At 36.9% G+C, this 27,780-nt stretch overlaps 2 long non-coding RNA genes across 2 annotated transcripts in view; both read right to left on the minus strand.

Annotated features, from left to right (window-relative positions):
* The window catches only part of LOC110353153 (uncharacterized), a 253,251-nt gene that overhangs the window by 97,106 nt on the left and 128,365 nt on the right, over positions 1–27,780 (minus strand). Inside the window, exon 3 of the long non-coding RNA XR_005266210.2 lies at positions 24,343–24,446. This is a non-coding gene — a long non-coding RNA (uncharacterized lncRNA). The remainder of the gene's footprint in view (positions 1–24,342; positions 24,447–27,780) is intronic.
* LOC140002667 (uncharacterized) lies at positions 12,016–17,350 on the minus strand. The gene is made up of 3 exons (XR_011809815.1): positions 16,861–17,350; positions 15,034–15,156; positions 12,016–14,891 (listed from the first exon to the last, which is right to left on the minus strand). It is a non-coding gene; the product is annotated as an uncharacterized lncRNA (long non-coding RNA).

Raw genomic sequence — 27,780 nt, forward strand, 5'->3', positions numbered from 1 at the left:
TTTAGTTTTCCATTTTTTATTTTTTTTTTTTTCTTTTAATTGAACTCAATGAAATAAAAACAGATTAATTTTTTTTAAACAGTCAGATTTTCCTTGCTTCTAAAAGGACTTATGGATTCTTCCCACTGCCTTTTCTATATATTTTTTTTTCATATTTTATAACTCTATTCCACATAACGATAAGGAAATTTAATTATCTTAATTGTGTTAAAAACTAAGCCACAAACTTGACCTTGTGTTTAAGTCAACCCTAACAGAAAGAAAGTATTTAGAAATAACTCATAGTTAAAAATAAATTATTCAACTATGGTAAAATGCAGAAGAGATGCCATTAGTCCTCCAATTGTTTGTGTTCCACATATCATTTTGAAATGTTTTACTGAGGAATGTTGCTGTACGGAACTTATAAAGGTATAACTTCATTGATTTGACAAATTCTAAACTAAGCATCAAAGTAAGGATTTGCACCATTTAAAGTCAAGGCTATAAAAACTAGATATTTAAAATGTTAATCCTTTAAAGACTCTATAATCGGCAAAACACATGGATTATTTTAAAGAAAAGAATAAATAATATAGCTTCCCCAATACCACAGAAGGATATTTTTTCCATATGAATACCCAATCCAAAAGTAAAGCTCTTCCAACTTGTCAGATATTGACAGCCAGGTACTAGCTGCTTTATTTCAGCTGGATGATAGCGTGAACTACATATTTCGTTTCTTATATTCAGGCAGCCTTTCTACGTGAATCCATTTTGTTTACCTACATTGCACAGGTTTCAGTTACACAGGCTGCTTATAATCATCATACCTGGTTTCAGCACAGAAGCAGGCTGTTTTTTGATGAAATGTTTTTGACCCAGAAATCTGCTGTCTTCATGGTGGTTTGTCCCCCACATCGCTGTTACTCCACCTACATCACATTTAAACAACTGATGAATCATTAGATACAATCACCCTATGGTTGGCGGCATCTTCCAGGCACACTGCACAGCTGCAAGTGACTACTCAGACCCCAAATGAAGGAAAGAGAGTTCACCCATTTCCTACCAATGCCTGTGGGCTAGGTTACAAGCTGCAAAGCCCAGCACAAAAATCATCCAGGCACAAACTCTTCATGCAAGTAGGAATCTATAGCTGCACTAGCAGTAGACATAAGACATCCCAGACAGTGTTTTTAGGAGGAAACAGCAAAATGGCTTCACCTCCTTCTAGTCATCTCCTGAGGAGGTTGGTAGAAAAACCAGCAGCGATGAGGAGCATGTTCCCCCTTGCATACACCTATCACAAAGCAGATAGCTCGCTCAAGGGGAGCAGTGAGGGAAGGAAATGCAGAGGAAGTCCCATGTTGTATATTTTATGAGCTATTTTACTATGTTCCAGAAAGAAAAGATGGAGGAAAAGATGAAGAAAAAAAAAAAAAAAAAAAAAAAAAAAAAAAAAAAACAGGCTGGCAGCTCTGCCTTTCTATAAATTAATATATGAAGTTGCAGAAACACTGCTGCTTCTGTCAAGAGGGTAAGCCAGGTGATCTTGCCTTTCGCTGCCTGTGACAGAGCCTGGGCAGTTCACAGCCTTTCTCCATTAACATCTGGTTATAGGACAACCTGTGCAAGGGAAGGCAGCCTGATTAACTTGCCGTATTGATATTCATTTACTGCAGTAGGTATTGGACGCCATTCCTAGTCAAGGAAAGTTAAAGCACAGAAAGTGACTTATTTCTCCTCTTCCCGCACCCCCAGTCAGCCATAGCCTTCTCTAAATAACAGAACACTCCTCTGACTTGCTATTTAAAGAGAAGAGGCTATAGTCTGTGGCTATTCAACAACAATAGCCACCCCAAGAACTTTAGCACAATGCTCTGCTTTTGAGCTTTGCTAGAAATAAACATTTGAGCACAAGTTTAGGCATTCATACAATGGTACGTGGATGTCTGTGGTGAAACACTGATATTACTGCTAGAGCTGATTAAAAATGAAAAGAGCTAGGTATAAGGTCAATCACTAAGCAAGTTCTCCAAGGCTGACTCATTTACATGGAGGGTTTTTTTGTAACCCTGTAGTCAGCGCAGAAAATAGTGAAGTGGTTATGACTGTACACCATGCATGCTTACAGCTGCCTTAAAAATTAGTTCTTTCTTTATAAATGGGTAGATTATAGGACAGTTTGGATACTAAGGGTGAGGAGTAAGTTTGTGAAGATCAGGTTTAAGCCAGATTGGCATCTGCCTCCCTTCACAGACAGATTTCTGTATGTTTTAACCATTGGTGTCCAACTCTGTATTATCTTCTATTTCTTCTCTTTTGACAGAGATGAATGAACTGGACATCATCCGCTCTTAAACACTGTCTTGCTAGAAAGCCCATCAACCACTGAAGCTAGTACTGTTTAGTCCTATTTGTAAGCACAGGGACTTGTTTCTGCATAGGACTGAATTTCATTCTGGTTGACTACATGAAATAACAGTTTATTACTTGACTAACATGTTAGCTAAGGTAGAACATATCTTGAACATCTCAGAGTATTCCTTCAAGGAACGAATTGTTCATATTCCACAGTTAGTCTCGATTTTCAAAGCCCCAGATTTGAAGGTACTCCCACTCAAGTGAGTTCTCAGAGCCAGAACCCCAATGTTAGCCACCTGCAATTATCCTCTCATCTGCAAGCAGAAGGCTAAACAATAGCATGGTCACACACTGCCACAAAGTAGCACAGAAAATACATCAAGTCAGAAGAGACATCCAAAGCCCTCTGACCCCCTCTTTTTCACAGTGCTAGACACCTCTCTTACTACTCTGTGTCTGAAGGAAATATTGCTGAAGAAGTCACTTCACACCTGCAGAAATGTCTTTGTTGAATAATGGGGTGGGTAAAAGCATAAAATATTTTCATTGCTCAGGTTTCCTTACAGAAGCAGTATCTAGCTGCAGGGCACTTCCACCTACAGATCAACATAAAAAAGATCCCGCTGTATATATGCTGTCCTCCCCCACTGGGCAGAAGTAATGGGAGAAGGGAAATCTTTAGTTACAACTCTGCCTAACTGGAAGACAGACATTCCCGTAAAATTGTGTGTGGGAGCATTTCACAGTGAAACCAAAACACTGTTAAAAGTAAATTCAGCGAACTACTTCTCATGCAGTGCTGCTATATGAAAAGATGAGGATATTTTATTATATATACACAAAGTGCCAGACAGCAGCACCACTGCAGTGCCAGATTGCCACCAGAGAACTACACTCTAAGTCCACAGGATCTCCTTTCTGAGGCTGTGGACCAAGTCATAGCTTCACATGACAGTCCCAAATGATCCATTCCTTACTGACATGAGGAGTTGGAGGCAGAACGTACCTCACCAGTTTAGATTCTATGCAATTGTTTTATTCTAATTAAATTCCTGTTTGGAAATAATGCGACCAATACAATTTGATGTGGCACCCCTGACTTGTGATACCAGATTTATGCTGTTAGAACAAAAATAGATGTTCCATACAACATAACCATATACCTGATGAACATCTGTGCCAAAACTGCTCTATGTTAAAAACTCTCTGTGCCGTATTACTTCATGCAGCATCAGTTCAAGGAGATACTGACTCAAAAACAGGTTTGTACCACAACTACGATGAACTGTATTTTTAATGGAGCTGAATTGTTAGGGTGCTCAGGCAACTGCGTGTCACCAAGAACAACATGGTATTGTTTTGTTTTGCAAGTTTTACCCTCAAGATGACAAAATAACGATGGCTTACTCTCTGCCTTAAACTCAGCTCAATTTGACAAAATTGAAATACTTGATGTTTAATACAATTGATTTTCCACCCACCAGGCACAACAGTTAAACACCAAAATCAATGCCGATCTCTCAAGTCTTACTTTAAAAAAAAAATAAAAAATTTTTTAAATTGACTGTTGCGTAACAAATATTGAAAAGTACCAAAGTGAAGGAAAAAAGGTAGCAAAGAAACTAATCCGGTCAAGATGATCAGCCCCTCCCTGATCTGCATTTGAGCAAAGTACTGATGACAACACAACACTGTTTGGCAGTGAAGTCATGTTGGCTTTTTAGGCCATATCCTAGAGATGGACTATGCTCCTACTTCTTACCAAAAGCAAAACAAAAATTTGCATCAATGCAATTTTGTGCATGTCAGTGGACTAGAGTTAAAGCTTCATACCTGGCCTAAGCAAGTCCAACTACTGCTTATGTACAATTTGTGGAACTGTAGATACCCCAGAAGACATACACCTTCTATTACTCCTCAGTGGGACTTCATGACTCAAATATTTACAACTACTCCCACTCATATTTTCTATGTGTTCTTGAAGACTTATAGATTAATACTTGTGGTAAAAATAGTTTAAGATTATTATTTTTAAACTGTAGTACAATTACCAAAGTGCATTCTTAAGGCAATCTAAGAGATTGATTGCTCTGTGCATTATGTATGCGCACAGCTTTTGTTTGAGAGATGCCTACCTGCTGGGAGCCAGTTTCACAAGTTATATTTAAAGATGTAATTACAGAAGTAAAAATATTAAAGTAGCTACAGATGAGTATAGCTATTAACACTACAGCGATCCTTTAAAATACTAGTTCATGCAAAGTGACAAGCTTTGTGCAAGAAAACATCATACATTCTCTACATGAGTGCACGCCACTGTTTCATCTAGCCAAACCAAAAGAACATTCAGCTTCTACTATTTCACAATTTTACAGTGTTATTTCTATATAGAGCTGTTCACTGACTCCACAAGGGTAGCTAATGCTTACATTACACACTGGACACATTGGCCAAGAAGTACTCCTGGATCCAGCGTAACTACTGAATAAAATCCTGATTATATTCTTTTATATCAAATGTTTGAGACTTCTTTATTAATTCATGACTGGGCACAGTTAACTGACCTACTGATTGTTCTTTGTTGACCTGTGTATTAACCAACCATAAATAGTTTTTGTCTAACAGAAAAAAAAATAAAAAAATCTCCCTCTTTAATCTTCATCTGGAATGCAGAAAGCTTTCTTTGTCCTTCAGGAAGATTTCCCTCTCAAACAGGAAGTGCAGTTCTGATAAGATCACATTTAATCAGTTAGTATACTGCCATTATTTGTCCGAGAATCAGAAGCCAGTTTATAGAAGTATTAACGTGTTCAGGTGAATGTTGCTCAGCAGTGCACTGAAAAAAAAGCAGTACTGCTTTGCCACCTTTTTTTTTTTTCGCTCAGGCACTGCCAACAGCTGTTGGGTTTTGGTTTCTTAAACAGGAGAATTACAACTACATTAGGACAGAAATCATTGCATTACTCAAACTATTCTGTGCAGAGGAAGCACCAATGTCTAACAAAAAGTCCCCTTAGGTTTTACCAAAAATATTCTCACCATTCCATTTTCAAAAGTTGAAATAAAATTTAAGATTGACAAAAACCTGAACATGCAGGATGAACAGCAAGGGAAGAGAGCATCTTTGCTCAGAAGGGGAAGGAATACCTGAGCTGACATGGGTAAATGCTCCCTCCTCTTCCCCCCCCCCCCCCCGCTAAAACTGTTGGTATTTTTCTTTGGCTAAGAGTAATTTGGTCATAATAATCCATCAACTGCCTTCTTGCAGAAAGAGAATTAAGTTGCGTTTAGTTGCATTTTATAAATCTCTCTAGCTGGCCACCCTGTTCCTGGTGTGTTGAAGTTTCCATTAAAGTCACCAAAATCAATAGCTACCTGCCTGACTGCAGCAACATTAAGATTAACACAACAAATTCCAGTATGCATACACAGTAGTATTATGCAGCACACATAGTTTGTCCCTCTCTCTTCACCATTGATGCTCATTTAGATTTTTGCTCGATACTTCATTGGATTCAGTCATATATTGTCCCAAGAAAATACTAGAAACAAGACAGAGAAAAAAATAAACAAGGTAACATGCTCCAGGAGTCCCTTACGTTCAAAGTTGGAGGAGCGCCTGCTTCAGAATTTTCAATCAAAACAACATCAATCTACAAATCAAAAAGAAAGTCATTGCCACAAACAGAACAGCAGAGAAACTAACAGTATCTACAGACATCTCCATCAGCTCTGTGGACAGGGAAGAGTGATCCTTTGACAATCAGAGTGGGTTGCAGAACATGCAGCGTATAACAAACGTATGCATACACGTAACACATTACTCACACTTTACCATTACAAGTTCTACAAAGTAGGTATGGATTCATCTCCTGTTTTCTAACGGTAATTTATCTTACCAGATAAAGTTAATTTTGTTTGACTTACTCTATGTCAAAATTATTGAAAACATTTTTTACAGGGCCCAATTCTTCTGTTTTCTCACCCATACATCAATAAATTGTTTCTTCAAGTTAAATTAAACTACCGATGGACTGTGCAGCTGAACTTCCACACTCTTCTGTTTTCCATAAAATTGGGCTGAATTAAAATTCTGGAAGCCACCACACTGTTGGTGTTTTATTTTGCAGTGTATAACATTGTGCCAGTTACACTACTGATTAGGCTGTGGGCACAGTCATTTTTTAACCGGCTACAAAGATACTATAGGCACTCTACCTTCACTTCCACACTAAAACAAACATACAAAGCTAAGATTTATAGAAACATAGAATGATTCAGGTTGGAAGGGACTTCACCTAGTTTCAAGCTAGTGCCATAGGCAGGGACATCTCTCACCAGACCAACAGCCCCATCCAACATAGCCTTGAACACTTCCATGGATGGGGCGTCCACAGCTTCTCTGGGCAGCCTATTCCAGGGCCTCACCGTACTCATAGGAAAGAATTAAAATAATAATAAAAAAAATAGATATAAAAGTTGAAAGCCATTTCAGTTTAAAGCCATGTTCACATCCAGTCGAAATAGGACATTATCTTTATGCTGCTACTTAGCCAGGAGTTAGATTTTGTGTGTGTGTGTGCATGATATACACATATGTAATCATTAAATTATATTACAATTCCAAAGTTTATACATAATACTGTATTCTGTGACCCACAATGAACTCAATGTGAGACTGAAGTAGTACCAATTCATGTTGGATCAGATTATAAATGAAAAATGCTGCTCAGAATAACGATTTTGTGTTATGGAAAACAAAAAACTTGCAATGTTGCAGAGATAGCTCCATTCTACACCTTAGTAAATGGATTTAGTTGACACCATAATGAAACCTGTGCAATAGTCTCCGGAATGGAGCACTTCCACCCTAAAGGTCTTACCGCTGAGAGCAATAGGACTGTCCGTTCTGAAGTTAGATCTCTCCACTGTGCTAGTGAAAGCTACAAACAAAGGCAACCTTTGAGCCTGGGAGCAGCACTCCCATTAGTCCACACAGAAAACTAGGTCAAAGAAGCCCCAAGGCATCTCTGAACTACATAAGCAAGCAGAGGCCCATAAAGGGGTACTTCTGCAGCTGTGTATCCCTTATGCAAAGTAATAGCCAATTAATAGTCTCTTTTCAAGACACACCCATGCACTGGATGACAGGAGAAAGAACAATGTCCAAGTTACTCCTTAGTTCAAGAAACATCCTGTTGGCTCACTAAGCTAGATTAGGGAGGGGGGGAAGTCTATACAAAAGAAATCCCAATGGATGCGAGAGCTCCAGGCTACCCTTCACTGCCAACTGCAGCAATAGCCAAACGTTTTACCCACTGGGGACTGGAAGGAGACCAAACTCATCTCTCAGAATTGTCAGAGCCCAATTGCCAGAGCCCAATTGCTGTTTGGTTGCAATGTACTACATCGAATTTTGAACAGCAGCCTGTAGTTAGAAGATTATCTAACCCACTGTCAAAGTTATGGGCCAGCTAGTAATCCCCAGATATCTTTTCTTACAATAGGTTATATTACTAGGTTATAATGAATTGGGAGTTTTTATCAGATAGTTGCTCAGAAGAGAGAGAGAAGATAAAGTTTATTTTGGATGCAATATAGAAATCACTTGCTTAAATGCTGCTAATGGTAGGTAGCACAGCTGCTTTCTCTATGAGGTCTGTAGCAGTCTACCTCTTTGAACAACCTTGATAGCTCACCCTAGAGACATCCTACGTAAGTTAGTTTTTAACTGTGAATCTTCTACTCAGCAAGTATGGCAAAACAAGAGAATCTAGACAAAAAATCAGCAATCTAGAATTCATCTGGTAATGCTAAGTTCGCCTTTCAATAGGCATACAGCTCTGGAGGTTGCTCACCTAAAGCTGGCATCTTTTCATCATGCTAGTTTCCTAGTATCACTCCTGTTTATCTGCAGGCAATATAGAACCAATTGAACATTACAGTAGCACTTTTGGGTTTTACAATCATTTCCATAGCACACTATTGCAAATTTACCAATTATCTGTATTCTTAGCACAAAACGTGCTGCTTTAAAAAAGTACTTGTCACTTTGCACCAGTATTATATTCTGTAAGTGTTAAAAATTAGCATTACACCTTTATAACAGTTTTAAAGAACCTAGAGCTAAATGCACTCTCTCCCCAAAATAATGAAGAATTTGTTTAGTAATCATGCCATACGGTCTCATCAGCTACATAATTTAAAAACAAAAAACAACAACAACAACAAAAAAACTGCAGCTCAAAACATCATACTACGCCATGTCTAGCAATTATTTACCAAGCCCAAACCGGTACAGGACTTCCCTGTGCCTCCTCACGTTGTTAGCTAGTACGCAACAGCTGCCTCAGTTTGAGGATGAGGCATATAAAGAACTCAGGCTGCTGGAACAACCACAAGACAAGAACCCTGGACATTTCTGAGAATCCTGCATACATTTGAACTGAACATCAGCACCATTTTGAATGTGTGGAAAATAAACAGCCAACCTGTTCTCTTCCGCCTCTCTTCCCTCCAGTCTAATGTATCGTCTTTTCCACCATATTTATCTTTCTGGAAAGGTTGTCCCCCATCACCTCAGCTAACTCCAAACCTCTGTCACACTATCCCTACTTGCAAGTCATATTTTTTTTTCCCCTGGATTTTGTTGGAAATTGCACCTGAATTTGGTTTTTATTTTTTAAAGTGAATCTCTTCAATGATCTCTTCATATTCTTCTATTCTTCGCATGTACAGCGGACTCTAGTCTTGGATAATCCCTGGGTTCTACTTAACAGGGCATTTTAAGGGGTTAATTAATAGGAAAACTTCCTTATGCAACAGCTCTGTAAAGCTACTGAGAATGCCAGTTAAATAGGGCTAGTCTGACCACACAGACTGGTGGGCAGTGGAGATTATTTCCTTATACAAGAGCTGGGGTGTGGGAAGAGAATAGTAGAAATTGCATGCAGTTTTGATAGGCAATTTTGAAAGGTAGGTGGTATTGGTAGGCTACCCACAGAGAAGAAAGTGAGATATTCTAAACGGAGATTATTATATATGTGAGATGAGTAAGAATAAAACAAAATGAATGTTTTCTAAGTCTACAGGAATTATGTAGTCAGAAAACTCCCTATCCACTAATGAGAGCAGGACTCTCCCATTAGTACTGCCAATCCTATGTGCACTCAGGAATGAGCAAGTTAACGCAAGACTCTTACAGTGTTTTATTTTCAGGCATAATTTGAGTGGAAACTCCAAACAAACAGGAACATTGCATATCACAATAACTTCCTACATACCTGCAGAGCGCAACAATGAGGACAAGGACTTAGCTAGCATACTGCATGTAGCAGCAAAGAGAAGAGCTTCATTATACGAAGGTATGTTAACCATTGCACGTTTTACAATGAACCATAGGAACTAGAGTGATAATCTTTAGGATCCAAGATATAAACCACAATAAGCAAAGGTAGCAACAGATTACTTACTTGCATTTTAGCTTCTTCAGTTCCCCCTTTAAAAAAGAAACAAACAAACAAAAACAAACAAACAAAACAACAAACAAAAAACTTCCTACCTGTGGGTACATATCACAGAACAGTTCTCTGACCGTATCATCAAGTCCAGGTTTTTCAGGAAATAAAGCAATACTGCTCCAATTCCTCATTTATAAAACATCAAGGAAAAGAAAGGAAAAAAATCACATCTGTTAAGACTGAACACAGCACTAAAAAGAAAGGGGAAAAAAGTACTGCCTGTGCTCACATGTTCTGTAACCCGACCCAGGAGGTAAATTGATCACAGGTGATCTTATCTGAGACCCTAATCAAAGGGACATGCTGAGCTTTACAGATGCCTCTTATTTTATGCTTTTGGGCTGATCTAAGTTTCTGTTCCTCCTTTTCTATTTTTGTTGTTGAAAATACTTTTTGTTCTTTTTGTTATCTTGTAAAAGATTCAAAATATAAAATCAAGTTTAATACTTTTTTTTTTAATTACAGTACAGTCAAGGATTAGAAAAACAAGTGTTGTTTTTATGTCGTGTCCACCCCTTTCTTTTTAACATTATAACCTTTAACCGTGACTATTGGCAATGTTCTCTCATTCCATCCAGTAAACACACTCAGGCCCCACACACATTCAAACTCCCTTGATTCAACTTACAAATAGATGAAGAGCTTGACAGATTCAATAGATTTTGTTCCTGGTCATAATCCTTCTGAAGTAATGCCTAAACTTTTTTGCAGCTAGTATCTCAATAGTCTGTCTGTTTAGACTTTCCGTACTCTTACCACAGATTAAACAATCAGTATCTAGGAGCTCAAAACTCCAGCTCTGCACTTGCAAAACTGATGCCAGGGAGCGGTAATTATACTTCAATGACTTTATTGACTCCAAATGATTAAGCCAAGTATGACTGACAAAGCTTTACTGACCATTTCTATTTATAACACAGCACCATTCCATACACATTCAGAGTTAGTTACATGCGGTTCTTGCATGAAGCCTTACTCCCTCTTAAGACTTGGGGGCTTTTACAATAAAGGGGAGTTATCCTTTCATAAGTGTTCATAAAGCCTTTTAGAAATTTTTCATAGCTTCTTGGATTTTTTTATTTTTTTTCCCTCCAGGGGGTGGGAGGAAGCAGGGGAGAGAACTTTGTTGTTGAAAAGCTGCAATTTGTTTTTAATTTTCTTGTTTTGGATTAACATATACTGCCATCATGTGGGCAGAAATAATAAGAAATTATTCAGTGAAAGCCTCACCTTTATTTTAAAAGCATTCTTGTTGCTGCCTATACCAGCACTAGCTCATGATCAGTGAAACGGGAGGAAAAACAGAAACATGATTTTTTTGTTTGTCTGTTTATATTTCTGATGTCACTTGAAGGAAGAGGTGCCAATACTTGAGTACTCAGTGGAGGTACCATAAAGCTATGCTGCAGCTGGCCAGTGTATTAACTAGTACAAGTGGCAAATACCCCAGCATCAGTACATGGCTGTTCCTACTCTCTCTCAACTGCATGTCTAGTCACACTGAACAGATCAGAGTGACTAGAAAACAAACAAACAAACAAACAAACAAACAAAAAAACAGAACAAGCAAAAGATAGGCTAAGATGTAGCAGCATAAATGCATAGTTCGTATGCAAGGGTCAGTATTGCCAGCATTATTTCAACCCACGCACAAGACACGTGAAATCTGTCAGCCAAATGACCAGTTACTTTCTACCTGCCACACTCACTATCTGTAGATTCACCCTCTTCCCTGGGCATTGCAAGAATCATTTACCTCTTTTAGATTAGAACTTCACCTTCAGTGCTGCTTCAATATATTCATAGAATAAAGGACAAAAAGAAAAAGAATGACCACCCACAAGCACAAACACTCTGATTTTTACAAATGTCTTGAAAGCAAATCACTACAAAGTTTAAATACATCATAAATTTATAATTATTTTAAAGAACCTTATTATTGGCAAATAGGTAAGTTTCAAATGTTGTGTATTTGAATGGACTAATACTATTTAAAATGTATTTTAAAACCTGTATAATTTTCAAAAATAACGTAAGTATCGGTATTGCCAAATACCCCAGGCCCCACACTAAAATAAGAATATTCTTAAATTCAAGGAATTATTCTTGACATATTAGCAGGTTTCAAGTTTAAACACAGTACAAAAATGGGGGGGAGGGTGTTAAAAACTATATATTAAATATAGCTCATAAAAAATAGTACTTAAATCTTCACTGAAGCACTAAAATGTCAAAGTTAAGGCTGATTTTGCTAGCTTCATGGCATAGCCATTATAAGCTGCTTTTCAAGCTCCATCACATGGAACCAATTAGTGGGATCTGCCCTCACAATGAGTAGCACTGTATTCCAGAAGGGTCTCACTGAGTAACTTGGTACTCACACTGAGCTGAGTACATCAGGATCTAACAATTACATAGTAAAATATAAATAATACATTGATTCCCCCATTTTAGCAGCTTATCAAGAAAAACGTCTCAACATCCATGAAATAAGATTGCTACACAAGAATCTTACCTATTGCACAAAACAACTTTTAACTCAAGTAAACTTCACCCAAACTGCATCGGGTCTGAGCCTGTATGATACGATCACTGTATAAACAAACGTGTATTGTCTAACATAATGATTTACACAAAAATATGTATGTACTGCCAATAACATGAGCCACATAGGTGTTATTTGAGAAATCAGCTGTCACCAGCATGACTAAAAGAATATTTCTACCCACATTTAGGTGCAATGGTTACTATAGTCTGTTTTTTATTGTTGTTGCTGTTGTTTTAAGTTATTAAAAACTATTTTAAAACATTTTGTAAGAAAATATGGATTCTAGAATCTTGATCAGTATAACAGTTTCAACGTTAGAGTTTCTGATTATTTTGTATATGGAACAAATTTTTCATTCATTGTGTGTGCCATTTCCCTCTTGTATTAAAATCTGATCTGTTCCTTTTTACTACAGTTTTAATACAGTTTAATTTTTTAATACAGTTTAGGTACTTCCAAACTTGTCATGTCATAGCTTGACATTTTATGAGTTACAGCAAGAAGTGACAAATAACTGAATTTATTGTTACATTAACAATTCTACCTGAAAAAAATATTTCCATTTAATAATATTTATTTAGAGTAAGATCAGGTTACTTTCCCTTTTCATTAAAAGTAAGGGAACTGTTCTCTCATTAGCATTTAGTCACAAGCTTGACAAACTAGAGTAATGAAAAAGCAATTTTAAATAGATGAACATTAAAACAGAAGGACAGGATTGTTGCAAAAGTGTAACAGAATAAAGAAAAAAAGGGAGAGGTGCAAGCAGCATGAGGAAATGGACTTTAAAGCAAAGTTCCGTCAAATAAACTGATAAATCATCCATCTCCAATACAACGCATTGTTTCATAACATTTCCCTCACTGAGGCCAACACTCAAGCTTGACAGAAAATTCAGAACTCTTCCCAACTCATGGATCAAGCCTATGTATAATACAATAAAAAGAAATGGAAATGAAGAGAACAGCATCCATTTCAGCTGTTCACTTCATGATCATTCAGTCTCAATACATTTCATTAGCCCCCTCATATTCTCCAACAGAAAAGATCTTGATGAGAAGCAGTTTGAACATCGGTGTTGGAGGGAGTCTGAGACATGCTGGTGGTTTACCATTAAGTTCACCAGCTTCAGTTGTAGCTCATCACCTTTCTCACCATCTATACTGTAAGCAGAAGTAATTCTTAAGAAACAGTGTATGTAGTTCAAGGAAAACATACTAACCCAAAAGTATCACATCCCTCTCCTCATGTAATTTCTGTACAGAAATTCAAATGCAGAAACTACAGAAAGTTAAGAAAATCTTCTTACTCGCATTGGAAGGAGCTCAAACTACAGATAAAAGCATACTGCATTCTCAGACCAACAGACTTTTACCAGTTTAAGAAGGATTTACGTGGTGACAGGACAGAGAAGGTGTTTCTAAAATACTTCAAATTCTTAACTGTCAGAATTTCTGCATTTACAGTTGAAAGACTACAGAAATTATTTTGTACTTTCAGTGAGATTCATTCTTTTCAGTTACTTGCAAGAGAAACATACAACAGGATAACTTTTTACTTATGTAGCAGTTCCATCACAAAAGCTGCTATAATATCTGATCTCTGCTACACAATTTCATAACATTTATGTCACTAAGACCTGGACAAAAGTTGCAGTGAATTACAAGCTCTCCAGTGAGCTATGGACCAGAACAAAAAGCAAGCTCAAAATAAAAGAGCTCTACTAGCATGCAGAGAAGCATCAAGTGTTCAGTATTACTGAGAAGAATGCTAACCAGATCTAACAAATAAGGAAGAAAACATAGCTCCACGGACCTTTTTTGTACATGTCATTAATAACTTTACATGAAATAGCAAACAGTCTGCAAGACACCAAAGAGGTTTGGCTTCAGTATCTTCTTATCTTGCCTACTACTCAGGAATTAATCTTAACTTGTAATGGTGCTTTTAAGAGTTATTAAAAAAGCATTCATTTCCTTCAAAATTAGACCACAACATGCAACAATGGTGGAATAAAATTGCAATGTTGGCTACTCAAAATCTAATATAATATTTTCCCTTCTTCCCATAAATAAGTAAGTTTCTGTTTCTGTCCCTTAACCCTCTTCGATCTGGGCCTATATTTCACATAGTGTTGCTCAGGGCTGTCTGGCCAGTTCCAGTTAATGAACAGACCTGGCTGAAAAACAGGCGAAAGCTCAGCAAACGCAAGAGGATTCATTGCAGTCCTGGGAACAACAAAAGCATTTCAGCTGAAGCACCGGCCGCAGTGGCTGTTCAAATTGGGCTTAGGCTGCACCTGCTCTATAGCCCACAGCTGAATCACTCAGCACAAAAATTTTCCACACTTATTGGAAAGCTGGGAGTTAAGTTTTTGTAATCTTCACATACCTTAACTCTGCCCCACAGAGTCTGGAAGCTTGCAAAGTGACCACTTACTCAAGGCTAAGAGAGCTCCAGCCTGTCTATAGGGTGTTCTGTGGGGCAGAATTTAGACCAAAAGCTCAGACAAACAATGTTTGCCAAATTCAGAGAGAGAGGCAAGCATTATGATAAAGGCAGGTAGATTTGACAGCTTAAATGTTCAAAAAGCATAAAATTAGACACAGATGTTCTTACCATATGTTTCAGGGAAGTTTCAAGGATTAGCAGGTGTAACCATGTCTGAAACTTTCTGCAGTAAAACTAATCCTCTGAAACCTTAGTCACACCCTGCAGCAGTGGTACACTCTTGCAGATACACTAAGTGTTGCAAAAATACAAAATTATAGCTGTTAATAAAAATACAAGTTCATTCTCTACTCTCAGTTTCTCTAGAACCCTTGTACTTAACACCCTGTCATTCCCAACCAACTTGAGTCTAATTGATTAATCTGTTTCCTAGGGTGATGGACAAGAATCACTGGTGCTTATACTACAAATAATTAAGAACCATTAAGTAATATACTGAGCTATACACACATGAGGGTAAAACTAAGAAGACTGATGAAGAAACCATTTTTCACAATATTTCTGGAAAAAAAAAAAATCTGAAAAATTCTGAAAGCCTAATTTTAAGAGGTCATTCCATACCAGGTCTTCTTCATTTAAATCAGATTTACCCAATTGTAGCCAACAATTAACTTTTGAAAATCTTTCATTTTTTATTGTTGCTTTTGTTATTAATCTCCTAGAAGTCAAGATGTAAGGATGATTAACAAAACATGAGCCAAAATCCATTGTGTGCATTTGAACACATGCAATAAACACACTGATACATGGAAAGGCTATTTAAAAAAAAAACAACCGTATTTGAACAAAACCTTGCAAGCTGTAGCACACCACTAGAGGGTGCACAAGGCTACTGCATTATATCTGCTCTCTCAGTCTATATATAAATATTTATTCTCACAAGGCTCCAAGTACACTTGTAAGCATGGTTAATGAAATCTTTAAACCTGCACTCCAGAAGAATATGCTCACTCCCTTGACGCCTACAGGATAAAATTTAAGTTGAATTGGTTTGCAAGCTTCTCCCTGTGGTCCATGCTTTCTTCTAGGTTCTGCAGACTGCAGCCCAACGGAAGGCTTTACAAGCGATGGCTGCAGAAGGGGTTTCAGAAGTATTTTTAGTGTGTCTGCAGTACAGTACGTAAGTCATAGCAGGGTGTGAAGAAATTCTCTTTGCATGAAAACATGGGACATGGGACTTTCCTTGTTGTCCTTTCCCTGCTTTGACTTGCATTGCGTAATGCTGGGGTCATCCTGCTTTCTTACACAGGTTATGAAAAACCAAGCCTCTATGCCAGTGAAAGTACAGTGGCTTTAAGATTATTTTTCAGGACTCTGGAAAAGTCCTTTCTTCTGCTTCTGCATAGACAAATTATTCAGACTCCCTACTAGACAGGGTGTGCCAGACAACAACTTAATTGCATCAGAAAAAAGCATCAGAACTTGTAAGGGTGGCTAGGCCATGGGTAGGGCTGAGAGCCTTATGTTGCTGGCTTGGGATCAGACCTAAGGATAGACAAGGTTAGGGGCACCCAGCTACCATAGATCGTATGGAAGATCTCTCTTATTTGGTGAGGAACTGTATCAAGCTTCCATGAGGTATCTGAGGTTACTGCTAACTATTTATCCATATTTGCATGCTCCCTGATTGCTTAAAAAAAAAAAAAATCTAATAGATTTTGAAGGTAACATTTCTCTCTACAGAAGTTTTGATTTTCCCTACTAAGACACTTTTACTTAAGTATCAACTAGTTAATTCCATTTTTATCATAGCTTCCTATATTTTCATGCTGTATAGATCTGCCTTTTCTTAAATCAGCTGTCTTCCTCTTGTTCTTCAAATCCTTGTTAAAAGTCAGCATAATCATTTTACTAATATGCTAATACCTAATCCTTTAAGCAGCCTTGAAGAAAAACAACCACATAAATGGAAGAAATAATTTTATATTTGATTACCTTGGCAGTCTAGCGTGTAAATCATCAGTCCTGCCAATTTGTTAGCATTCATTTTATCAATTTGTCCTAGGACATCTCCAACCAATCCTTCAAGTGATAACTGGTCCTGAGACTCATGCCTGTAAATTATGGTTCTAATGAGGAGAATATACTTATACTTTTCACTGTTTATGTCTGCAAGATTATGCAGATAAGCTATATTAATTTCTGCAAGACTTATCTTCATTAAGACCTCTCTTTGCAATTCCTGAAAAATAAAGCAACTCTTCCTCACTAAACATAACTGATTTGTGCTCCCAGTTTGACAAAAGCAGATTTAAGACTCTGTTCAATGACCTTCTGCAATCAAACCAACAATTTCAAGTTTTTCACGGGGTTAAGGTTCACAACCATCCAAAACCTACAGGTTTATTTTTTCATGTCTGACTTCTTTCAAAGCCCTACTATCACCACCCTGTTTGTTATTCCTGGGAGTGACAACAGCTTATTATAAGATCAAATATACTAACTTTTTCTTTTGCAGCTCCTAACAGGTACTTTTAAGTCAACTTGCAGATATTTTAGCTTTCTTTCTTGTCTGACCCCCCCTCCCCCCCCCCCCCTTTTTTTTAACAGGTGCATTGTTTCATCTCCTGGGCAATTAATTTCTGTAATCACCCTCACCCTTTGATCCAGCTGATCACAGAACTCTGCTCAGTTATTGTACTTATTTAGTGTTTGTACAATAAAAAAACACCCTCACTATAACTTTCACTCCTTTGTTTTTCTGGACATTATTACACGGCATAAACCCTAAAAAGAAGTAGAGAGGTCTTTAAGTACCTTAAGCCTCCAGCTATTGTGAGTTGCTGTTTAACTCTGTTACAGCTTGGCACTACAGTGGCAAGGTATATCTCCTAGTTGTTTTCCAGTCAGTCTACTCCACCTTCTCCTCAAATCTTGTAGGTTTGAACAGGCACGTGGTCTCTCCTCACACTGCCCAACCACTGCCTTGATCCTGTTGTTAGCACTCAGTTTCTTAGGCACAGTCTGTTAGCTAACTTCTTTACGTTATTATTGCATAGGATTTGTATCCTTCATCACAACGTGTCTTTCCTACACTTTTAGACCACATAATTCTATAGCTGCTGTGTTCCAAGAGAAGCAGCACTCCCTCTTGCACAAAACCCTTTAGGATCATATGAAGAATTGCTCCACAGGCAGTCATGAGTTCTGCTAAGATCCTCAGCTGATATCCATTCCCTCTGGAGTAACACCAGAAACACTGAGCAAAAATCAGATATGGGAGAGCCCAAGTTCAGTTGGTACTGGATTTCTCCTGATTTTTTCCTGTGAAAAGTCATGTCTTACATGTCTTACTTCTCAGAATACAAATCTGTTATCCATCTCAGCTTTTTCTTTTCTTTCCATGGACCAATGATCACTTGGGCCTCTACCAAAAACTTAAACCAATATCTTTTGACATCCTAGCTTTTGTTATTGCTAGAAACACAGTAATTTTTGCATTAATTATGATCACATAACAAAATAACTAATGATGGCAGCCTAGACCCTTAGGGGACTTCCACTTGGGCACTTCTGTCTCAAGCGACCTTTTCCTTCCATATTGTTTATAAATTTGTTTATCATGGGAATAAGTTTGGAAATAACATCTCCGTATAGTGACAGTAATTTTTATTAGCGTATATTTTTTGCAATAATTTATGGAGATAGTGTACCTGATGTAAAGGAAGCGTTTCCATCAATCTGCCTTTAGGTATTTCTCTTGCAAAAATTATTAGGAGAAGTGCACCCATTCTTTTAAGTGACTGAGATGCAATTTGTTTTTATAATTTTCAGTTTTACATTGCAGTCTGAGAAGGATGAGAGGCAAAGAAACATAATTATGTATCAACTGGTGAAACATGAGATTCTCAAAATAAAACATACTATACCTTCAGGTTTTAAAAACAACTATTTTCTTTATTAATTCCTGTCCTTAATATTGGATAGTTATCCCTTAGGCAGAGAGCAAGAGATGAGTACTTAACGTGACAGAATGGCACAATGAGTTCCAGACAGAAATTTTCAGAGAAATGTGAATACAACATTTTATGCATGATGAGGGATATTATCTAATACGTTGGAAAAAAAAAATGGTTGTCATTAAGTATATTTACATCCTACTAGGACTGTTTAAAGTAAAGGAAAATAACATTTTCTTGACAATATATGTCTGTAGTAACTTTTCTGAAGGCTGTAAGCCCATGCCAAAGTGAAGTCTTCAAAAATATGAGTTATTTATGCCTACCTGTAGAAGTTTAACCCTTCATGTCCTGTAGAAGTTTAACCCTTCATGTCTGTATTTAGATGGGAAGAAATAAGTTTAAAATATGAACTTTTGAAAATACACTGAACAAATGACTGATGTTGAACTAATTCAAGTATTTAAAATACTGTAATGAATTTAACGAATTGAGATCTCAAAAGAATTGTCAGGTAAATTAAGGCAACTAATTCAGTATGGTTGAGAATGCAGACTAGATAGTGACAGGTCAACATGAAAACAGTGATGTAAAAGAGCTTGTGACAAATTCATGGGGAAACAGAAACAGTGAATTTAGATGGTGGACAAAAGAAGTGTTACATGACAGCAACTGTGTTCAACTGGAACAACAACACCTTGCTTGAGTCACGGCTTCCCTTGTAGTCTCTCAGAACAATTACTATATTATCACCACAGGGATTAAGATAAGAGCTTCAGAGTTGTATGTGCTTAATTGAGCTGATATACAGCTTGTACCATAATGTTTCTTCATGGAAAAAACTCAGTTTTCTGATGCATCCCTTTAATTGGTCATGAAATAAAATTAAGTATTTATTAAAGTCATAAAAAATAACAGCAGGCAGGCTAAAGTTTAGTTAAGAATGGAAATGCTTCAAAATTTGGTTTTACATCATGATGCCTTCCCCTCACGTTATAACAATACATATATTGCTGCTTCTATATTATGAATGAAACATATAATTACACACTCAACACCCACACAATCCCAACAAAATACTTGCAGATTTACTTCACAGTATTTTTTGTATCTGTGACCTTGCCCATGGAGCTGACTGGACAGTAAAATCATGAAAATCATTTTTCAGGGGAAATTAAAGATTTTAAGAGTTAAGGGTAAAATTATTGAACAGCTTTGACCAAATAAATAGAAAGAAGTTTTGAAAGTATAGAGCAAATTCAACTTGTTGAATAGTAGGCAAGTTTTGTACCCCTTAGATACAATGCTTCATGTTGGTAGTAACACATTTTTAATATATAAAACTATGTTTGTATTTGATCTAAAACACAATTTTATGTTTTGTTGTTGTTATTGTTTTTATTTACAGGGAAAGAGCTGTCTTATTTCAATGAGAAAATAAGGTTTTCTTTCCTTTGTTTCTCATCACATGTATTTGTCTCTTGAAAGCACAAAAAAGTCTGACACATAGTTAAGGCTGCTAAACTTCCTATTATCTTATTTTTAATGACTTATACTTTGACATTGTCTGAACCAGGACTGTAGCCCCCAGAATGCTGGAGACTTGTCTGCATCTTACAATGCTTTGTGGGCACTGGCAATGAGAAAGAAGCATCAGCAGAAGAAAAGCGGAGATACAAGAAGAAACAATTTCAGCAGATACAATTTGGGATATATTGACAGGGAGAAGTGAAAAGGAGTAGTAGTGTGGCCAAAGGGAGAGAACAACTCATAGAGAGCTAAGAGCAAGAGAAAAACATCTGAAAAGCTTAAGACATGCACAGACTTGGAGGATGAACTTGGCAGAAACAAAGAAGCCATGAAACAGAGTTAAAAAAAAATAAGACTGAGGGGGAGAGATGAAAGCGGGGAAGAAAGGGTGTATAGCCTTTTCCCTACTTCTGCACGCTGTTAATTCACTGTAAAAGGTGAAATCTGGACTACAGGAGACCCAGACTCAGGATGACAAGAGGCTTTCTTCCTTCCTGTTTCAGTTATATGACCTGCTGTACAAGTAATCACAACCATCAGAAACGTGATGGTGCTTTGATAAGAGATAACCACAACAACAACAAAGTTCAAGAAGTAAGGTCAGCCTGAAGAAGAAAAAGCATTTCTCTGTTTTTTCCTGTCACTCCTCATTCAGTGAAATATTTCATCCAGGAAAAGGAAGAATATGGCAGCATCTGTGCCTTGATTGAAAGAGACAGATCGACTCTCTAGAAAAGGAGAAATTGGTGGAGACAAGGTAAGTATAGTTCACTTAGAGCAGAAAAGATGTGAAAAGTGAAGAAAAAAGAAGAAAACCTAGTTCAAAAGAACACACACATTACAAAATCAAGTAAAGAAAATAGCAAGTGCAAAGTTTCTAACGTGTTCTTAGTTTGACTTGTGCCATATAGGCCAAAACTGCTTTTAAGGTTACTTTATTTTTCAATTGGAGCTCGTGTTAAATTAGAGTTCAAGCCCTTCTTTGCTATCTTGTCTATAATTAATTCCAAATTGACAACCTAACGGTGACCAGTGTTTCAAAATTTGCTTTTGTGGGGTAACAGAAGCATGAAAATGATTTTGTTGCCTCTAGACTACAGAGTGATAAATAGTTGCTCCCAATCAATGAGACTCATTTGTATGTGGAGTAAATATTTAAATCTGAATGATGAATCTCTGAAAAACAGACTGCTAATTGCAGCACTGTTGAAGTTGCCATAGAAGTAACATATGTAAATTACTACTTTCAAAGTGAAAGGACAGACATTTTTGGATGCTTCTTTCAGATTAATTTACAATTAACATCAAAGTTTTCTGACAGTTAAGTCACACACACTGTGATGAACTGTGATGGACATGATCAAAGTCGTGTTCCTTGCGAATGAAATGAATGGTTAGCATTTATAAACAAGCCTTTTTCTTTCCTCCTAAAATGGAGAAAGATGGGCCTAAAAATGATCTCAGCTGATCAAGTGTCTTATTAACTGTTCATATTCTTACTTCACATTTTTCCTTCCACCTGATAGAATGGTTTAAACTTTACTTTCAACAGTCTTTATTCACTGAACTTCTTGTTTTATCTTGATCCCTACACTAACCACAAATAATTAATTTACCTAACTATGAAATATAGATGAGATTAGTGCTTGCACCTTCCAGAGATCAGAGATACATTAATTATCCACTCTGAGGAGCATGGTATTGGGATGACTTTACCTATATCTGAAGGAGAACATAACACAGATACTAAAAAAAATAAGGAAAAAACAGACCATTGCTTTTCCTTTGTCCCAGAATTTGAAAATGATTCTGATTACTGATTGCATATTTATCTTTTTTTTTTTTTTTCAATTCAAATGTGCTTTAAATACAGCATATTACAACACTTAAGTATTTTGAAAATTGAGACTTTGAGACTAGTGAAAATTTTGTCTTAAAACTACTTGATACCTCAGAGAATTCTGGCATCAATCCTTCGTCATTTTAATTTGCTCATGGTGAACAACACAGAACAATAACTTTTATTACCAGTTTTAATGAACTATACATTTTTTTTTCATCTCAAAAAAACTTTGAACTTTAGTGACTATTTAAATAATGATCGTGAATATCATTATGGAATGGTACACCAGATGATTTCAGAGTTTTGGAATTCAAGCAAAGATTTGGAATTGGAAGGGGCTATGTTTGCATTTTCCTATTATTAATACAAATTTGCAAAGATCAGTAGTATCTAACTAACAGTACAGCTTGACAGCAAGAAGTGCCTCTAAAATGTTCTTGTATTTATAACATCATTTCTATAATATTATATACAGCAATATTATTAGCATCAGAATTTAGGATATAAGATGTGAAATATTTAAATATATGAAGTGGGTTGACCCCAGTCAACAGCCAAACACCCACACAGTTGCTTGCTCACTCGTCTCTCCTGCAGGACGTGGAGAAAATAGAAGGAAGGCAAGAAAACTCATGGATAGAGATAATGACAGTTTAACAGGTGAGATACAAGCTGTGCACACAAGTAAAGCATAAAAAGGCATTTATTCAGTACTTCACAATGGCAGGCAGAAGTTTAACCACTTCCTGGAAAGCAGGACCACAGCAAACATAACTGCTACTTGGGAAGCCAAACACTTCCTTTCCCTGAAAGGGGGCATGCTGAGTATGACAGCATACAATATCCTTTTGGCCAGTTTGGGTCAGCTGTCCTGGCTGTGTCCCCTCTCAACTGCTTCCCTGCCCCCAGCCTCCTCACTGGTGGTAAAAGTGGAGTAGCAAAGAGGAAAAACCTTGATGCTGTACAAGCAGTGTTCAGCAACAGCCAAAATGCCTCATGTTATCAATACTATTTTAGCTAGAAATTCAAAACACAGCACCATACAAGCTGCCATGAAGATAGTTAACTCCAGATATAGTACAACATATTCACAACCACACCTGTACCTGTTGATGTTCATCCTTGCTAATTTCTACTAAGCTTTTTTTTTTTTTTTTTTGAGAATTTCTAAGAGGTTTTGCGAGAAGCTTTCTCCTTTTCTACTTCTTTCAGAGCCTGCCTCTTTCTATCTCTCTTCCCCTACCCTCACCCCACCCTACATAACAAGTTTTTCTCTTCAAATAATGGGTAAAGACATCTGTATAACAACTCTTTTTGACCACTGCTCTCCAGGAACAAAAAGGAGAAATGGAAAGTTAGCTGTTTTGAAGAGAAATCTTTGGCAATCAAGAGGATACACTAATCAGTTGCAAAGATGCAAAACACCAAGGGTTCATAAGGTGGTTATTTCCTAACACCTAATCCTTCCTGAGGCTGGGACCTTGCCAAACCAGGATGGATCCTCAGCCTCTAGGATGTCAGATGGTTATATTCAATTCTTATGGCAGATGGTAGTTCTCATTTTGATGGTTTTCCAACAGGTTTTTCTACAGTTGCTCCATATGCATATTCCTCATTTAATAACATAATAACTTAGATCATTATGTCAATATCGAACAAAGCTAATCAACACCTCACTTGGGGTCTTCTGTTTTTGTTTGTTTGTTTTGTTTTGTTTTTGTTTGTTTTCTTTTTGACTGAAACTACACCATAGTGAATTTCCTATAGGTTTTGTTTCCAGAGTTTGCATGTGAAATTCTAGTATGAAAGCTATGTCAAATACCTTATTAAGAAAAAGATACCCATCTAAAATTCCCAACTGCTTTTTTATTTTTCCACTTCTTAAAGCTACTACCATTGACCTTCTCCAGCTGATTAGTCTCTCATGAACTTCAATGAGTTCTTAATGAATATTATTAATGTTCCTGGGATTTCAACAGCCTTTTTTTAATTTATTTTTTTTGTAAGTACTCCAAAGCAAAAGATAAATGCTAAATACTTATAAATATATCCCTACCAGTGACATATAGATGTTCAGATGGAATTGTGAAATAGCAGAAACATAAATAAAATATACTGTAGAATATTTAATGCATGAAGACTCACCGAGAAATGGATGATTCTTGATTGGGCAGGTTTTGATGGTTACTTCTGGACTGTGCACCAAATCATTATAAACTCTAGGACTTCCCTCCCAAACGCAAGTCATACTGTAAAGAACAAAAAGAAAACACACAACTGAAAATGTGCAATTTCTTCCTTTGATGAGAAAAATGAATTATACGGCACATAGTATTTAATGCAGTCACTAATTATCACAGTGAAAAAAATACTGAAAAAAAAAGAAAAAGTGAAACTGAAAAGAACAGAACAGAGGAGCATTCAATTCAATGAAACAACAGTGACAATGAAAGGAGAAAAGAACACTAAATTCTATTTCATGGAACAGTCTGAGAGATGGAAGAATAACCAGGATAACAGCAAATATGGGTGTACTCTAACATGAGTATCAAAAGCCTAAATTTCTCATACACAATATGGCAATTATAATTCCTAGTAATCAGAAACAGTTTAGCTTTGATTTAATGTATTTCACCAAGAATACTTATAGATTGCATCAAGAAGTTTTCAACAGAGGTTACAATGTGAATGAGCAATAAGCAATGTTAAGTAGCATTTCAATGGATTGTAGAATTTATATCTTAGCTCTAAGTTATGCCTTTGGGTTCAAAGACTGAACTGTAAGGCTGGGTGAATTCAGGGTTAGATCCAGGTACACCGATGGATGGAAACATGCAGAGGAAAGGAGAGGGGTTCTGTTCCATTTAGTGAATTTCATGATGACACCAAAAGCAGGTCTAAGTAAAAGATGAATGTTGGGACAGATTTCATTTACAGATGGCTATATATTGATTAGCTGTTCGATACAGTACTAAATAAACTATTTAGAAGAAAAAAGGTATAACTCATCTTTAGCCCTGAGCTCAGCCTTCTGGATTCTGATTATCACATTTTCATCTGCTTTGAGAACTGCAAAGCTTCAGTTCACTCATGTCAATGCTAATTTTGAAGTTAAAAATGCAGTTTTTCTGTTTATTTCTTTTGTTTTGTTTTGTTTTCTGTTTTTTTTTTTTGTGTGTGTGTGTGTTTTTGTTTTTTTTTTTTTTTTAATGGTATCCTGTTCGATTTTTTGACCTTTTTTCAATCAGATTACAGAAGGCTGTATCCAATGAATACCATAAATATTTTTCAGATCTACTTCTAATTTGACTATTTGTATACTATTTCTGAGTTGAAATACAGGGAAACAATATCTGAGGAAGAACAGAATTTCAAAGAAGGTTGTACAGAGCAGAAAATAGCAGTTCTGGAAAAATAGCTATTATCTGCGGAAATAAATAATTCTGTCTATAAGAGAAGTACTGTTAGAGTATTACTGTTTCTAATAGAAAATGTTAAGCTTCTAGTGAAGTGTAAGAGAAGGAAAAGATGAAATGCACAGGAAACCTTTAAAAAGGTGGATTTATTTCTGCTTGTCTGGATATATTAAGCTGGGTTAGCTTTTCCTGATCCTCCCATGTATTACAGTAAATAGTGCAACAGTTACGTCGCAATACCAATTGCTCTTTATGTGAACGAGTGAATAAAAATGTTTCATTTTGCTCTTTGCTTACGATTTCTTACTGACATTTCATGAAGTCACATACTTTTAAGAGCTAATGCAAGAGCAAGGTGGTGAAAAGTGTTATTAAATTCTCTCTTGGATAGGCTACTGGCTTATCTTGGGCACTTGGGACCATAAGCTACTGCTGCTTTATTTTTTCTTGCATTTTTGTGAATATGAAATCGTTTAAATCATTCTGGCAACAAATGAAATAAAAGGAGAAAAATCCTTTCACTTTTAGTTCACATAAAGCACCTAGGTCTTGACACAACAGTAACCACAGATATCCTTGGTATGTTTGTGACTGTAGATGCAAAGGCTGGTAAAAAGAACAAAGCTGCTTATATTCTGTGAAAGCCAGAATTACTAGGACATAGCATTTGTTTAGAAGCTACAGTGAAATGAAGAATAGGAAGGCAATGAGAGAAGCAGAGATACACTGTCTGTGGATCACAATGGAACTGGGGTTGTTCAATTCTGACAACATTCATAAATACTGCAGTGAAATAAAAATGGATGGGTACAGTAGAGCAGTGTTGAGGAGACTCCCCAAAACCTCCATCATATGCAGAATGGAGTAAGAGAGGAATTGATGCTGACCAGATTTATTCAAGTACCCTGAACTTCTCGGTGCCCATACAGTTCAAAGTTTTATGAGGGAAAACTAGAAGGCAGACCTTTTGTTTCCAGCTGCAGGCCCCTCCAGGGATGTGATGCTGTCTTTTCATCTGTCTCTCAGAGATGACAGTAGAATATCAGTGATCTCACCACCACGGCCCAAATAAGGACTCCCACATTGAAGCCTTATTTCTGTTTGTGCTTCCTAAGCAGACAACCTTGTTGCCTCCTTCCTAATTCATGTTCCTACTGTAGATTTTGCACAGTGTTCAGCACTGGCTTATGTTTGGGGTAGGATAGGGAGAGAATAGAAACTTTTTCCTGGCTATGGCAACAACCTGACATCCAGTCTTCTAGATCTCCTTTCAGACACGGGACCAACTTTCAGGTGAACAAAGATATTGCTGACTTCATGAGCTGATCTGCAGCCATGATTCTCCTATGCTCTTATGACATCTTTGAGCCCGTTCCTGGATTGAAGATAGTGGTTATTACTTCATAGTATCTCACACCCTGCAACTCATACCGGGGAGTGGCTATTCTTAGGTCTGAGCAAGTCTGCCAATGCCACAATTAAGGTCTCTGAGGTCAATCTTCAAATGCCTGTCATTCAAATAGTACAAGCTGAAAACATTCATGAAACTGTCAAGGATTTTACTGTCACCCAGAACATCTGTTCAAGTCTGAACCCTGCTTGCTTCCCAGTGAATGTGCCAGTAGTCCATTCACTGCTGCATAAAGAAAGAAGGTACATGTCTCACTAGGGCAGAACAACAGTCCACTGAACACAGTACAATAGACAGCCAAAGCTGCATCACAGTCTTTCAGAAAATCACAAAAATTCCTCCACATGTTCTATCGTGCAATTTTATATCTTTGAGAAGAACAGGCTGTTGGACCAGAGTAATGAACGGAGCACAGGTACAGAAGAGAAGATGTTTCCAGGGTCATCAAGCTGGTATTGAGCTTACGGCACAAAAGCACAAAAGTTACTAATGAAGTATGTAATTCATCTTTTTACTTGAGTCATCTGTCCTGTCTTTTCCTCCTCTTTGTCCTTTCATATATGTATTGCACATAAAATGTCAGTGAGGGGGGAGAAAAACTAAAAATAAAAACAGGTAGGGAAACATTAATAAAGAATTATATCTAAAAATTATATTAAGACATTTTTATATAACATAAAAATGCTATTTTGGATATTTGGAGCCTTCTGCAGAACACTGTGGGAATTGTAGGTTAGGAGCTTTCAATGGTCAACA

Source organism: Anas platyrhynchos, chromosome 5 (genome assembly GCF_047663525.1).
Source record: "Anas platyrhynchos isolate ZD024472 breed Pekin duck chromosome 5, IASCAAS_PekinDuck_T2T, whole genome shotgun sequence".
Lineage (NCBI taxonomy): Eukaryota > Metazoa > Chordata > Aves > Anseriformes > Anatidae > Anas > Anas platyrhynchos.